At 49.4% G+C, this 13,630-nt stretch overlaps 1 protein-coding gene across 2 annotated transcripts in view; it reads right to left on the minus strand.

The window, feature by feature from the left end:
* The window catches only part of FBXW11 (F-box and WD repeat domain containing 11), a 540,498-nt gene that overhangs the window by 279,070 nt on the left and 247,798 nt on the right, over positions 1 to 13,630 (minus strand). The window lies entirely within an intron of this gene.

The raw sequence follows: 13,630 nt of genomic DNA on the forward strand, positions 1-13,630 counted from the left end.
CAGCCTGTGTTATGCTTTAAGGCCAAACTCTTCAGACCTAAAGAAAGACACCTCCCAAAATCTTTGGGCATTTTGATATTTCAGCAGATTTCTTACACCATCTCATGGGAGCTGATTAGACATTATTCAGACATTTTTGGCTTTCTAACCTTGGCATGGGAAAACACACCTAAGCACCTAACCAGGCATCAACATGTATTCCACAGCCTAAAACCTCTCTCGAAACGACAGAAATCATTAGCATTATGCAGATAAAAAAACAATATATATATTTTTTAAATGGTAAAAGTCAGGAGGTGGTAAGGCCAACGCAAAGCCAAAGTCTATCATAAAATCATACAAATGTGCCGATTAGGATGAAGCAATATGGCAGAGCTTGGCAAAGGAAGAGAAGGATGTGAATTGTGATCACTCCAAGTTTCACAAGAACTCCTCCCAACTCATGGGTAAATCCTTAAGTAGAGAGGCAAGCCAGTAATGTGTGCAGCAAGACCGGCCAGGGGAAAGAAGGGCACAAGTAGCAGTACAGCCAATGGAAGAAAGGCTTCAGATAAGTGCAAGACCATAGGAGACCATTGGGAGAGCAGATACAATCCCAGGGTTGGACGGTGGTACCTGTGTTAGACATATGGTGGGAGAGCTGCTTTGTCAGACACAAACATGAGGCTGCATAAGCTGTTACAGGGAGAGAAGACTCAACAAGAAAGAGAAGGGTGAAACAGATTAACTGATGGGATGTTTGGCCAGAGATAAAACTAGGAGAGAGGAAAGCCAGCCCATCAACGCACACATTCAAAGGAAGTCAGGACTGAGGAGACGGTAAAGTCATTTGTACAAAAGGGACAGGCATCATGTACAGCACAATAACCCAATAACTTATAAATGTACTTCCCCTGGCTCCAGCAAATTAAACAGCAGAAGCCAGCAGATTGAACAAAGATCTGAATATTTGATCAGCTTGCAGTAGCACAGAGTACGTAGCACATCATAAAATGTCCAAAAAGTAATCTTGGAGGCACTTGCAGTCCAGGAAATCAGACTACAGTTCCAAGAATGATAAAAGCAGAGCACTCGGAGATCCACCAGAAGTGTCAAGCACATCCGGCAACATTCAATAAGAGGTTGCCTTGGATTAGCTCATCAACAAGACTCAAGCATTTTACTGAAAACTAAAATGCTCACCCTTACCTTAGAATAAACCTAAATGGAACCGATTTCTGCAAAGTTTGAAAGAGCGTCAAAGTGGAGGGGTTGAAAATGGATGTAATAGATTAAGAAGAGAAAGGACTCTGCTTGTACATAAAGTGTGTGAAAGAGTAAAGGACATTATCAGAATTATGAAGTGTGCTCATAGAAAAGCAATCTGATTATCATGGCCTTACCTAGAATTTCTTTTTTTTTTTTTTAAATGACCAGACTTTTTCTCTGAATCCACAGATGGATAAGCCATGGGTTACTGTGCAAGTGGCTCAATTGATGTCCCAATGTAAAAGATCAAAAGTGAGGATTTTTCAGGACTTTTATGTAGCAGGTGCAGAAACTAAGGCGGTACCTGGAAGGTGTAATGAGAGCCTATATAATACACAATCAATTATAGCCTCAGGAATGCAATTGCAGCTTGAAGACTGTAAGAGAGTAATAGATAAACAGGTATCTTGGGAGCCAGAAAATGCATAGGCAGAATTTTGTCACCAAGAGCAAACTTTAGGTTGCAGTTGGGGCACAACTTGAAAAATGTGCCAAGCTACAAAATGGTGTTCAGGTGTTTAAGAGGCACCACATCCACAATAAAACATTTTCCAACTATGTTGGAAACCCCCTAGAGAACAGAGGGGGAAGGTTTGGCGGGAGGGGAAGGAATATCCTCTATTCCAGCTACTCCTCTGACATTTGTTTGGCATTTTGATAGTTTGTTCACCTTTTCTTCAGCTTTTGCTCTATGACTTCTCGGGAGAGCCCTCAAAGCAGCTCAAACAAGAAGACGAAAATAATCTAAAATGAAGGTCAGAAGGCTAGTGGGCATTGTGGGCTTACTGTTGACAGCACAAAAGTTATACCAACTCCACCCAACAGGAAAATGTTTCTAAATGAAAATCTTGTGACCAAGAGTAATGCACGTCATGTGAATCTAACAAGCATTTACACTGCAAAGGTAAATGTTGTTCCACTATAGCAGTCAACAGTTTGTTGACCTAGCGGGGTCCATCAGTGTCTCATTTACCACCTGAATTTGCAGACTGAAATAGATGGAAGATTAATTCATTCCTATTAACAAGGGAGGGTACCAGAGTAGAAGCAGCCCTGGGTAGACCTCATCTAGTGTGATTAACCATGAAAATGCGCAAGAGGTTGGAAAATACACTAAAAGCCACAGAAGCAGACTGGTTTAGCTATGGTCAACTACTGGTTTCAGGAAATCTAGTTATATCTCAATTGAAGGATAAGGACTTTGCATCCTTTGCCGACAGTCTCTGGTATAAAGCTGCTTAAGGATCCACAGCAGATCTGCAAGTTTTATTTTGTCCATCAACTAACAAGGCCTGATTCATGTCCCAGAAGCCTGCCTAACACCAAAGAAACCAATAGTGTTCCTGCACTAAGGGGTAGAGAGAGACACTTTAGTGGTACTGAACACTTGAAGAAACAGCAAATATCTAGCCATCCGGCTCCAATTTCTAACTATGACATCACTAGTTTAGTTCATGCATCAAGCATATTTCCGACTAGGGTTAAAGTATGCATTCAGACAGCTGGAAAATCTGAAAGTGTTCTGCAGGCTGGCTCACGCCCCCAACAAACCCAATGGAAAATGGTATTCTCAGTACAAGTGCCAGACCTTAATGCAGCACCATTTTCATTCCACAGAGTTCAGCAGCAGAATTACAGCATTATAAAGCAGGGACTGTAAGAGCGAAGGACAATCTGTCAACACTGAAATAGTGGGTTCCAAAAGGGGAACTATAATATTGCACGCAACTGACAGAAAAGGGAATGAGGATGTTCACAGAGGACGTTCATATTTCATGTGCTTTAGATAGCAACAACCGGTGTGCCACCCTTGGGTAAATCCACAAATTAAATTAGTTTGTGTTATGCAAAACACCATTTTGGCAGTCAGGTTATTGAAACAGAATTGTTCACAGGGTACTCAAAACATTTTAAACATAGTGAGCTTACTCCATTACTGAGTGTCCCTAACACTAGTTCCTTCATTCAGAGGGCATTGTTGCTTCCAAATTTGACCTTTAACCTGACACATTCCCCGCTTAGCCCACTACTGTAACATGGACCACTAAGTAGCTTGTGGACAAAATTGTGGTAACCTTGTTTGCTTCGGGAGGCATGGGGGAATAATAAATACCATCAAGTGTGCTGTAATCGCATCATTATTAAGATTGGATGTAGGAGGTTCTTTCACTCTAATTTGATTAGTACCTTTCGGTCAGTGCTTTAAATTTCAGTAGTGCCTCTGCCTCCTATTCTATAAAAAACAACTGACAACGGAGAGAAAATGTGTTACGTTCCAGTTTCAGGCTTTTATGGTTGGTTGTCACAAAGATCAAGATTGGCTAAGACTCACAGCATCTCCATTCGACCAGGGTAACAATAACACCTACTTTTTATAATAACTTGGCATCAGATTAAAACACAGCTGGATGTAGCTTATTGGTTAAAGAACAAGTTACTTACCTTCGGTAACGATGTATCTGTAAGAAACATTAGTTAGTTAGATTCCTCACCTTAGAATATCCCCAGGCGTCAGGCTGGATCCGGAAAGATTTTTGTAGCAATACCCCTTGCGCGTCGCTAGGCATAGTCTGCGGCTCCGCGTCCGTCGTCGGCGTCGTGCGGCGGAATGACATCATTGGAGTACTTAGACGCTGTCCTCGCGCGCTGACGTCAGTTCTTATACATAGCTTTCCGCGCCAGGGACGCTGAGCCATGCAAGAGACCGACACTGGTGCCAAAAAATCTAGGGCCCTGAAATGGAGAACCTTAACCCTACAGGTCGGTTCGCAGAACGGGGAGGCTGGGTGGGTCGGTGAGGAATCTAATGTTTCTTACAGATACATCGTTACCGAAAGTAAGTAACTGGTTCATCTGAAAGAAACACGTTAGTTCGATTCCTCACCTTAGAATAGATACCCCAGCAATACCAACCCCGGAGGTGGGCCTGCGAACCAAGATCACACCAGAAAGTCCTGGAGAACAGAGCGGCCAAAGTGGCCATCTCTCCGGACTTGGCTGTCCAGGCAATAGTGCTTGGCGAACGTGTGCAGTGAAGCCCACGTCGCCGCCTGACAGATGTCCTGCAAGGGGACTCCCCGTCCCAGGGCAGTTGTCGCCGCTGTGGCCCGGGTGGAATGGGCTCGCAGCCCAACAGGAGGGACCTTTTTCGCCAAAGAATAGCAGAGTTTAATACACAACAAGCCCATCGCGAGATGGTCCGCTTGGCCACAGCTTTACCCTTCTTCGCACCTACATATCCACAAAAAGTTGGTCGTCCACCCGGAACTGGTTTGTGCGGGCCAAATAAAATGACAGCACACGTTTTGGGTCCAGACGGTGGAGCCTCTCTTCATCTTTTGAAGGATGCGGAGGCGGAAAGAAGGTGGACAGCGTGACAGATTGCCCGATGTGAAATGGAGTCACGACTTTAGGAAGAAAAGAAGGACGTGTCCGGAGGACAACCTTATCCGGATGAACCGAAAGGAAGGGAGGCTTAGCTGACAGAGCCTGGAGCTCACTCACCCGCCTAGCGGAGGTGATAACCACCAGGAAGGCAGTTTTCAGAGTCAGTAGACGAAGTGGACAGTTGTGAAGGGGCTCAAAGGGAGCGCACATCAGAAAAGTAAGAACAAGATTCAAGTCCCACTGAGGCATTACGAATGGAACAGGAGGGAACATATGAGTAATGCCCTTGAGAAAACGGGAAACAACAGGGGACTTGAAAAGAGAAGGCTGATCAGGAAGCCTTAAGAAAGCAGAGATGGCAGCAAGATAACCCTTCAAGGTGCCCAGGACAGAGCCCTGCTGGGCCAAAGAAAGAAGAAAGAGGAGAACCTCAGAAAGGGGGGCAGAAAGGGGATCCACAGGCTTTGCTGTGCACCATGCCACAAATTTGTTTCACCGGCAGGCGTATACAGTCTTTGTGGAGGGACGCCTGGCTGCCAGAATGACATCACAGACTTCAGGAGGCAAGTCAAATGTCATCAACTGTCGCCGCTCAATCTCCACGCATGGAGGTGGAGGCTGGACAGGTTCGGGTGGAGGACCGTCCCCTGTTGCTGCGACAGAAGGTCCTCCTGAAGAGGCAGTCGTATCGGGGGATCGATGGACATACTGAGTAGCTCGGGATACCAGTACCTTTATGCCCAATCCGGAGCCACCAAGATGACTTGGGCCCGGTCGCGCCTGATCTTCTTCAGCACTCTGGGCAGAAGTGGTATAGGCGGAAAGGCGTACAACAGACCACAACTCCACTCGCGACGAAAAGCGTCTCCGAGCGAGTGCCGCCTTGGAAATTCCAACGCGCAGAACTGCTGACATTGCGCATTCTCTTCGGTGGCGAATAGATCTAACCAAAGCTCTCCCCACTGCAGAAAGAGACCTTGCACCACGTCTGAGTTCGAACGCCATTCGTGATCCATCATGCAGCGGCGGCTGAGTTAGTCTGCTCTGGCATTCAGAGAGCCTGCCAGATGTTGAACCACCAGGGTGATGCCCTGATGTTCCAGCCATGTCCAGAGGCGCAGAACCTCCTGACGAAGGGTCCACGACCTCACCCCGCCCTGTTTGTTGCAATACCACATGACGGTGGTGTTGTCCGTGAACACCTGCACGACACTTCCCCGGACAGAGGGAAGGAAGGCTTTCAGTGCAAGTCGGATCGCCCTCAGCTCCAATAGGTTGATATGGAGCAGAGTCTCCGCCAGAGACCAGAGTCCTCTGATCTCCGCCTCTCCCATATGGCCCCCCCCCCCATCCCAGGAGGGACGCATCCGTAACTACGACATGCTCCGGTTGGGGTAGGGAGTGGGATCTGCCGCTGACCCAATCGCGATTCGTGAGCCACCACTGCAGCTGGTTCGCAGTGCCCTCCGAGATCAGGACATGGTGGGACAGGTTGCCTCGATGCTGGGCCCACTGAAACTTCAGGTCCCACTGCAGAGCCCGCATTCGCCACCTGGCGTAATGCACCAACAGGATGCAGGAGGCCATTAGCCCCAGAAGCCGCAGCACCAACCTGACCGAAACCCAGGCCTGAAGATGGAAATCGGGGCCTGAATGTCCCGGACCCGCTATTCCGGCGGATAGACCCGGAACTGCGCCGAATCGAGAACCGCTCCAATGTAAGGAATATGCTACTTACCAGTATACATCTGTTCTTGGCATGTAGAGCTGCAGAGTCACACACTGAGGATAAGATCGCCATCTGGTGTTGGGCTCGGATGATTGCAGGTTGTTGTTGTCTTCGGAAGAAGCCTTTGGTCACGAGGTTGGTGACTCCTCCCCTGGACAACAGTGCGCATGGGCATCCACTCCATCGTCAGATTGTTTTTTCGCCATGATGGGAAAAGATGGAGTATATAGGAATGAAAGAAAGGATGTCCATGTGTGATGTCTAAGTAAGACGGATGCTGGAACAGATACAGGTCCCGGGGAGGCGGGCGGGCGGGCGGGCGTGTGACTCTGCAGCTCTACATGCCCAGAACAGATGCATACTGGTAAGTAGCATATTCCGTTCGAGGCATATGAGCTGCAGATCACACACACAGGATAGATTATACAGCAGTGCTTCCCCTTAGCGGTGGTCGCCTGTATCCGTTGCAGCAGCTTGAAATAAAGTTTTTGGGACAGCCTGGCCCACTGAGGCCTGTTTGGCCTGCACGTCAACACAGTAGTGTTTAGTGAAGGTATGCGTGGTAGACCACGTGGCTGCCTTGCAAATGTCTAAGGGAATGTTACCTAAGAAGGCCATAGAAGCCCCTATTTTACGCGTGGAGTGCGCCCTAGGGGGAACTGTAAGTGTACGTTTAGCCTTTAGGTAGCATATTTGGATGCATTTAACTATCCACCGGGCTATACCTGATTTGGAGATCGGATTGCCTTTATGTGGTGGTGCGAAAGCAACAAAGAGTTGTTTTGTCTTTCGAAAAGGTTTTGTTCTGTCGATGTAATAAAGCAAGGCTCTTTTGACATCTAAGGTATGTAGGGCCCTTTCAGCTACGGAGTCTGGGTTTGGGAAAAAGACTGGTAGCTCTACTGATTGGTTAAGGTGGAAAGGGGAAATCACTTTTGGAAGAAATTTAGGGTTTGTCCTCAGAACCACTTTGTTACGGTGTAGTTGTAAGAAAGGTTCCTCTAGTGTAAGGGCTTGTATTTCACTTACTCTGCGTAGGGAAGTGATTGCGATAAGGAAAGCTACCTTCCATGTTAGGAATTGTAATTCACATTTGTGCATAGGTTCAAATGGGGGACCCATGAGTCTTGTTAGAACCACATTGAGATTCCACACTGGGGCAGGTGGCAATCTTGGGGGAAGAATTCTTTTGAGACCTTCCATAAACGCTTTGATGGCTGGTACTTTAAAAAGGGACAGGTGTTGCCTATTTTGCAAGTAGGCTGCCAAGGCTGCTAGGTGTAAACGTATAGAGGAATACGCTAGATTGCATCTTTGCAAGTGTAGTAGATAGCAAATGATGTTTTGGATGGAAGCATCCAATGGATGTATGTCATTATTAGCGCAGTAGATGGCAAATCGTTTCCATTTAGCGGCATAACATGCTCTAGTAGTAGGTCGTCTGGCTTCCTTTATGATATTCATACAGTCTGGAGGGAGATTGAGGTATCCGAACTCTAAGACCTCAGGAGCCAGATCGCTAGGTTCAGTGTTTGAGGATCTGGGTGTCTGATTTCTCCATGGTTCTGGGTTAATAGATCCGGGGAGAGGCGTAGCCTTTGATGTGGAACTAAAGATAGTTCCAGAAGTGTGGTGAACCACGGTTGACGTGCCCAAGTGGGAGCCACTAGTATTAGTGTTAGTGACTGTTGTTTCAGTTTGCGTACCACAAATGGAACTAGTGGGAGAGGCGGAAAAGCGTACGCAAATCTGCCTGACCAGTTCATCCATAGGGCATTGCCCTTCGACTGTGGGTGTGAAAACCTGGCGGCGAAGGTTGGGCATTTTGTGTTTTCGGGAGTGGCGAACAGGTCTATGTCTGGTTGTCCCTATTTTTGGAAGAAGGGGAGTAGAACCTTGGGGTGTAGTTCCCATTCGTGGATCTGCTGTGTGTGGCGACTTAGGAGGTCGGCCACTTGATTGTGGATCCCTGGGAGATGTTCTGCTAACAGGTAGATGTTTTGGGGAATTGCCCATCTCCAGATTTGCTGTGCCAGTTGGGACAGTTGGAGAGAATGTGTCCCTCCCTGTTTCTGTATATAATACATTGTCGTCATGTTGTCTGTGCGTATGAGGACAGTTTTGTTCTTTAGGTGAACCTGAAAGGATTTTAGTGCTAGGAACACTGCTAAGAGTTCCAGGTGGTTGATGTGGAGCAGTCTCTGTTGACTGGTCCATCTGCCCTGAGTGGTATGGTGAAGGAGGTGGGCTCCCCACCCTGTGAGAGATGCGTCGGTAGTTAGCACAACTTGTAGAAGAGGCTCTAAGAACGGTCGCCCTTTGGACAGGTTGATGGTGTTCCACCATTTCAGTGAGCGAAGCGAGCGACTGTCCACCAACACCAGATCGGTAAGTTGTCCGTGAGCTTGGTTCCACTGTTGTGCTAGACATTCCTGTAAGGGACGCATCTGAAGTCGTGCGTGTGGGACTATGGAGATGCAGGACGCCATCATGCCTAGGAGCTGCATGAACACTCTTGCTGGAAGAGATGGATGAGTTTGAAATTGAGAGATGAGATTTTGTATACTGGCTATCCTGGCAGTGCTGGGATAAGCAATGGCTTTGGATTTATCTATGGTTGCTCCTAGATACTGATGTAAGTGGGAAGGTTGTAGATGGGATTTGGGGTAGTTGATAGTGAACCCCAAATTGTGGAGAGTTTGAATCGTGCGATGAGTGTGGAGAACGCATTTTTGGTAAGTATTGGCTTTTATGAGCCAATCGTCCAGGTAGGGGAAGACATGGATCTGTTGTCTTCTGAGGTGCGCTGCCACGACTGCTAAGCACTTGGTGAACACTCTGGGTGCTGTTGTTACTCCGAATGGGAGAACTGTGAATTGATAGTGTTGCCCATCTACCACAAATCGTAGATATTTTCTGTGAGCGGGATGCATAGGGATGTGAAAGTACGCGTCCTTGAGGTCCAATGTGGCAAGGAAGTCTCCCTGTTGTAACAGTGGGAGGACTTGTTGGAGGGTGGTCATATGAAAATGATCTGAATGTATATACTGGTTTAGCAGTCTGAGATCCAGTATGGGCCGTAATGTTTTGTCCTTTTTGGGAATGAGGAAGTATAGAGAATACACCCCTGTTCCCTGATGTTGAAGAGGGACTGGTTCTATCGCATGTTTTTGTAACAGGGATTGAACTTCTTGTTTGAGGAGAGAGATGATGCGAGGACATTGGACGTTGTTTGGGTGGTATGTTTGGGGGGGGGATTGTATGAGTTCTAGGCAGTAGCCAGACTGGATAATTTGTCTTACCCATCTGTCTGTGGTGATGGAAGTCCAGACAGGTAGGAATTGTTGGAGTCGCCCCCCGACCGGAGTGGAATGGTCTGGGGGGAGTGGTGGCAAGTCACTGTTTGGTGGCTGGGGAGGTGTGGGTGTTGTTGTTGTTGCCCCGCCCTCGACCTTTGTTATTGTTTCCCCTATAACCTCCCCGGAAATATCCTCTGTTAGGGGATGTTTGTCCAGAATTTTTAAAGGTGGACGTGGTCTCAGTTGCTGTGTTTTTGGAGCCTCCTCTATAAAAGGAGCGACGAAAGGAACCCCGGTTTTGAGGAGACTGCAGTGCTCCCATGGACTTGGCAGTCTCATTATCCTTTTTCATTTTTTCTAATGCAGTGTCCACTGCAGGGCCAAATAACTGCTCTTGGTTGAAAGGTTGAGCTAGAATTGCGGTTTGAACCTCTGGTTTAAAACCAGAAATACGGAGCCAGGCATGTCGTCTGAGTAAGACGCTAGTATTGACCGCCCGAGAAGCAGTGTCTGCCGCATCTAAGGCGCATTTAATGGCGGCATTAGATATTAACTTGCCTTCTTGAATGAGGTCAGCGGCCTGGGATTTAAAGGGATCAGGCAGGTGTTGCATAAGGTCCTCAAGTTGGTCATAATGCGCCCTGTCATACCGGGCTAACAGGGCCTGGGTATTGGCAATACGCCAGTGGTTCGCCGCCTGTGCGGCGACTCGTTTGCCTGAGGCCTCTAAAAGCTTAGACTCCTTGTCTGGGGGGGTGCGTTTCTCCAGTTGTCTGTTAGTTAACGCGCTTCCTGGCATTTGATACGACCAAGGAGTCTAAAGGGAGCTGGGCTTTAATGTATGCAGGGTCCTGCGGGGCTGGTCGGTACTTTTTTTTCGATGCGGGGGTTGAGAACCCTCGCTCGAACAGGGTCTTTAAAGACCTCAGTGGCATGCTTTATAACCCCTTTAATCATGGGCAGTATGTGAACAGTTTTTTGTGACTGCTCAAAAGTATCGAGGAGAAAGTCCTCTTCAAGGGGGTCCGTGTGCATAGTGACACCATAGAATGTTGCTTCCCTATTTATTAGTTGGCCAAACCCCTCAATGGTCATCAGGAGGGGAAGGCTTGGAGGGGTAGGTAGTGGGGTCAGGCATGTCAGGCATTGGATAAGACCAGTCATCTACTGGTGCTGTGTCTGGAAATGTAAAAGGGTCGTTTGGATCAATAGGATCATTAAATAAATCAGGGTCCGCCCCTCCCCCTAAGTCATCATTATCATCCTGTGGAGGAGGTGAATGATAGGGAGATGGTAAAGGTAAAGGAGAAGGAGGAGGAGGAGGAAGGGGGGGGGTTAGGAGGTAATACAGGAGAGGAAGGACGAAGTGGTGAAGTGGCACAGTCCTTTTTCCGTATGGGAGCTGGAGGAGGTGTGATGTCCAGCTTCCGCTTTTTATATGGGACGGCAGTCACATGTCCAGTGTCGGGATTGATGTAGATCCGCTTTTGAGTAGGATCTGGGCGAAAAAGTTCATCTGGCTCCGAAGGTGGTGGCGGCGACGGCCGTTTCGGGTCTTTATGAGCTTTTTTCGGTGTGGACGTAGGTTTCGGTGCCGATGATGTTTTCGGTGCCGATGATGTTTTCGGTGCCGATGATGTTTTCGGAGCCGATGGATGTTTCGGAGCCGATGGATGTTTCGGAGCCGATGGATGTTTCGGAGCCGATGGCTTCGGTGCCGAGGGACTTTTAGGCATCGATGTCGAAGAACGTTTCGGCGCCGGTGGAGACTTCGGTGCCGAGGAACGTTTCGGTGCCGAAGGAGATTTCGGTCTTGAAGCCTGTTTCGGTGCTGACAGTGGTTGTTTCGGTGCCGAAGGTGTTAAAGGCACAATCACATGAGGTTTGCTCGAGCCCGAGCTACCTACAGGCTTAGATGTCTTCGGAGCCGGGCCCGAGGGCGGGGCTTCTGAAGAGGATTTCCGGTCGCAACTGGGCCCAGCTGGCGGAGTCTTGACCACTGTCTTTTTGGATGGGGCAGGGGCAGGGGGGGTGGTACTCACACGCTGCCCTGGAGTGATGAGGTCATCGGAATCGTCGGCCTCGGACACGATCGAGATCTTCGGTGTCATCTTCAGGAACATCTTGAGCAAAGATGTCCTCCGGTTCTGGAGCTGCTTTGGCCATAATATGGCGTCGAGCTCTTCGGTCCCGGAGGGTCTTCTTCGAACGGAAAGCAGCACAAGCTGGACAGGTCGATTCGTTGTGTTCCGGCGACAGGCAGAGGTTACAAACCTCGTGGTGGTCACTGTGGGGGAACTTCGCTCCACACTGGGGGCATTTTTTGAAGGGTGTCCTGTCCATCAGCCGCTTCCGGAACTGGTCCGAGTTGATTTCGACGTCGATGGAATGAAGATTAAAGAGTTAAATCGATTGCTAGAAGTTTTCTGCTGGAGCGGAAAAAAGTTCATCCGAACCCAATGGCGGAAAAAAACAATCTGAGGATGGAGTGGATGCCCATGCGCACTGTTGCCCAGGGGAGGAGTCACCAACCTCGTGACCAAAGGCTTCTTCCGAAGACAACAACAACCTGCAATCATCCGAGCCCAACACCAGATGGCGATCTTATCCTCAGTGTGTGATCTGCAGCTCATATGCCTCGAACAGGAGCTTCTGGGAGGGACTCGGATGCGACTTTGGCACATTGATGGAGAACCCCAGCGAGTGCAGGAGGTCGGCCGTAGTCTGGAGGTGGGAGACGACTTGCTGGGGCGAGCCCGCCTTAAACAGCCAGTCGTCGAGATAGGGGAAGACTGGAACCCCTGATCTGCGCAGTTGAGCTGCGACCACCCCCATCACTTTTGTGAACACCTGAGGGGCACTGGTGAGGCCGAAGGGGAGCACGGTGAACTGAAAGTGCTCCTGACCCAGCGTGAACCGCAGGTAACGCCGGTGGGCCGGCAGGACGGGGATGTGGAATTACGTGTCCTGCAAGTCCAACGCTACCATCCAGTCTCCAGGGTCTAGGGCAGCCAGAACCTGAGCTAAAGTGAGCATCTTGAACCGGTCCTTCCGGAGGAAGGCGTTGATGCTCCTGAGGTTGAATGGGCCTGAAAGCTCGGACTAGGAGGGCTTTGAGGCGGATGCTGCCGGGGTGGATGTGGACTGACCAGCACGTTGACCTCAAGTACCGCCTCGGCGGAATCCACGTCCGCGACTGCGTGCAGGTGTGTTCTGCGGCCGGTGGCTGGGCGGACGTGAGGAGGCGCCCCTTCCATGGCCACGAAGGGACGAAAGGCGGAAGTTTGCGGCCGTGGGGCCGAAGGACCCGAGGACTTGGCCGTGGCCCGGGAGTCCTTGAACCGAGCCAGAGTACTGTCCGCCTTCTCACCAAAAAGGCGAGTGCCATCAAAGGGCATGTCCATGAGGGAACTCTTGACATCCCACGAAAATGACGTAGACCTCAGCCAGGCGTGACACCGAAGCGCCACCATGGTGGAAATCGCCCGACTCACCGAGTCCGTGGTGTCAAGTCCACACAGTATGGCATGCCGTGCTGCATCTCGACAGTCAGCAAGAGCTTGAGTCAGTCGTGTCCGGGCCTCCACCGGGCACAAGGGCAGCACGTCCTCCACCGTATCCCACAGAGAGTGGGAATAACGGTCCAAAAGGCAAGCGGTATTTAAAGACCGCAGTCCCAAACTCAGGGACGACAAAAGTTTCTTGCCAAACTGCTCCAACCTCTTGGATTCCCGATCCGGAGGAGCGGACGGGAAGGAGGATTGGGAGGTTGAGGCCTGGATAACCAGACTCTCGGGGGTGGGGTGTTGGGAGAGGAAAGTGGGGTCGCCCGGAGCAGGGCGGTAGCGCCGGGCAATGTCCCAGTCCACAGGAAGGACTGTGGAGGGCTTGGACCAAGTGCCCTGCAGAACGTCAATGAGGGCCTCATTAAACTGCAGCAGAGGCTCAGTGGAGCTTGCTGTCGGTT

Source organism: Triturus cristatus, chromosome 7 (assembly GCF_964204655.1).
Source record: "Triturus cristatus chromosome 7, aTriCri1.1, whole genome shotgun sequence".
Lineage (NCBI taxonomy): Eukaryota > Metazoa > Chordata > Amphibia > Caudata > Salamandridae > Triturus > Triturus cristatus.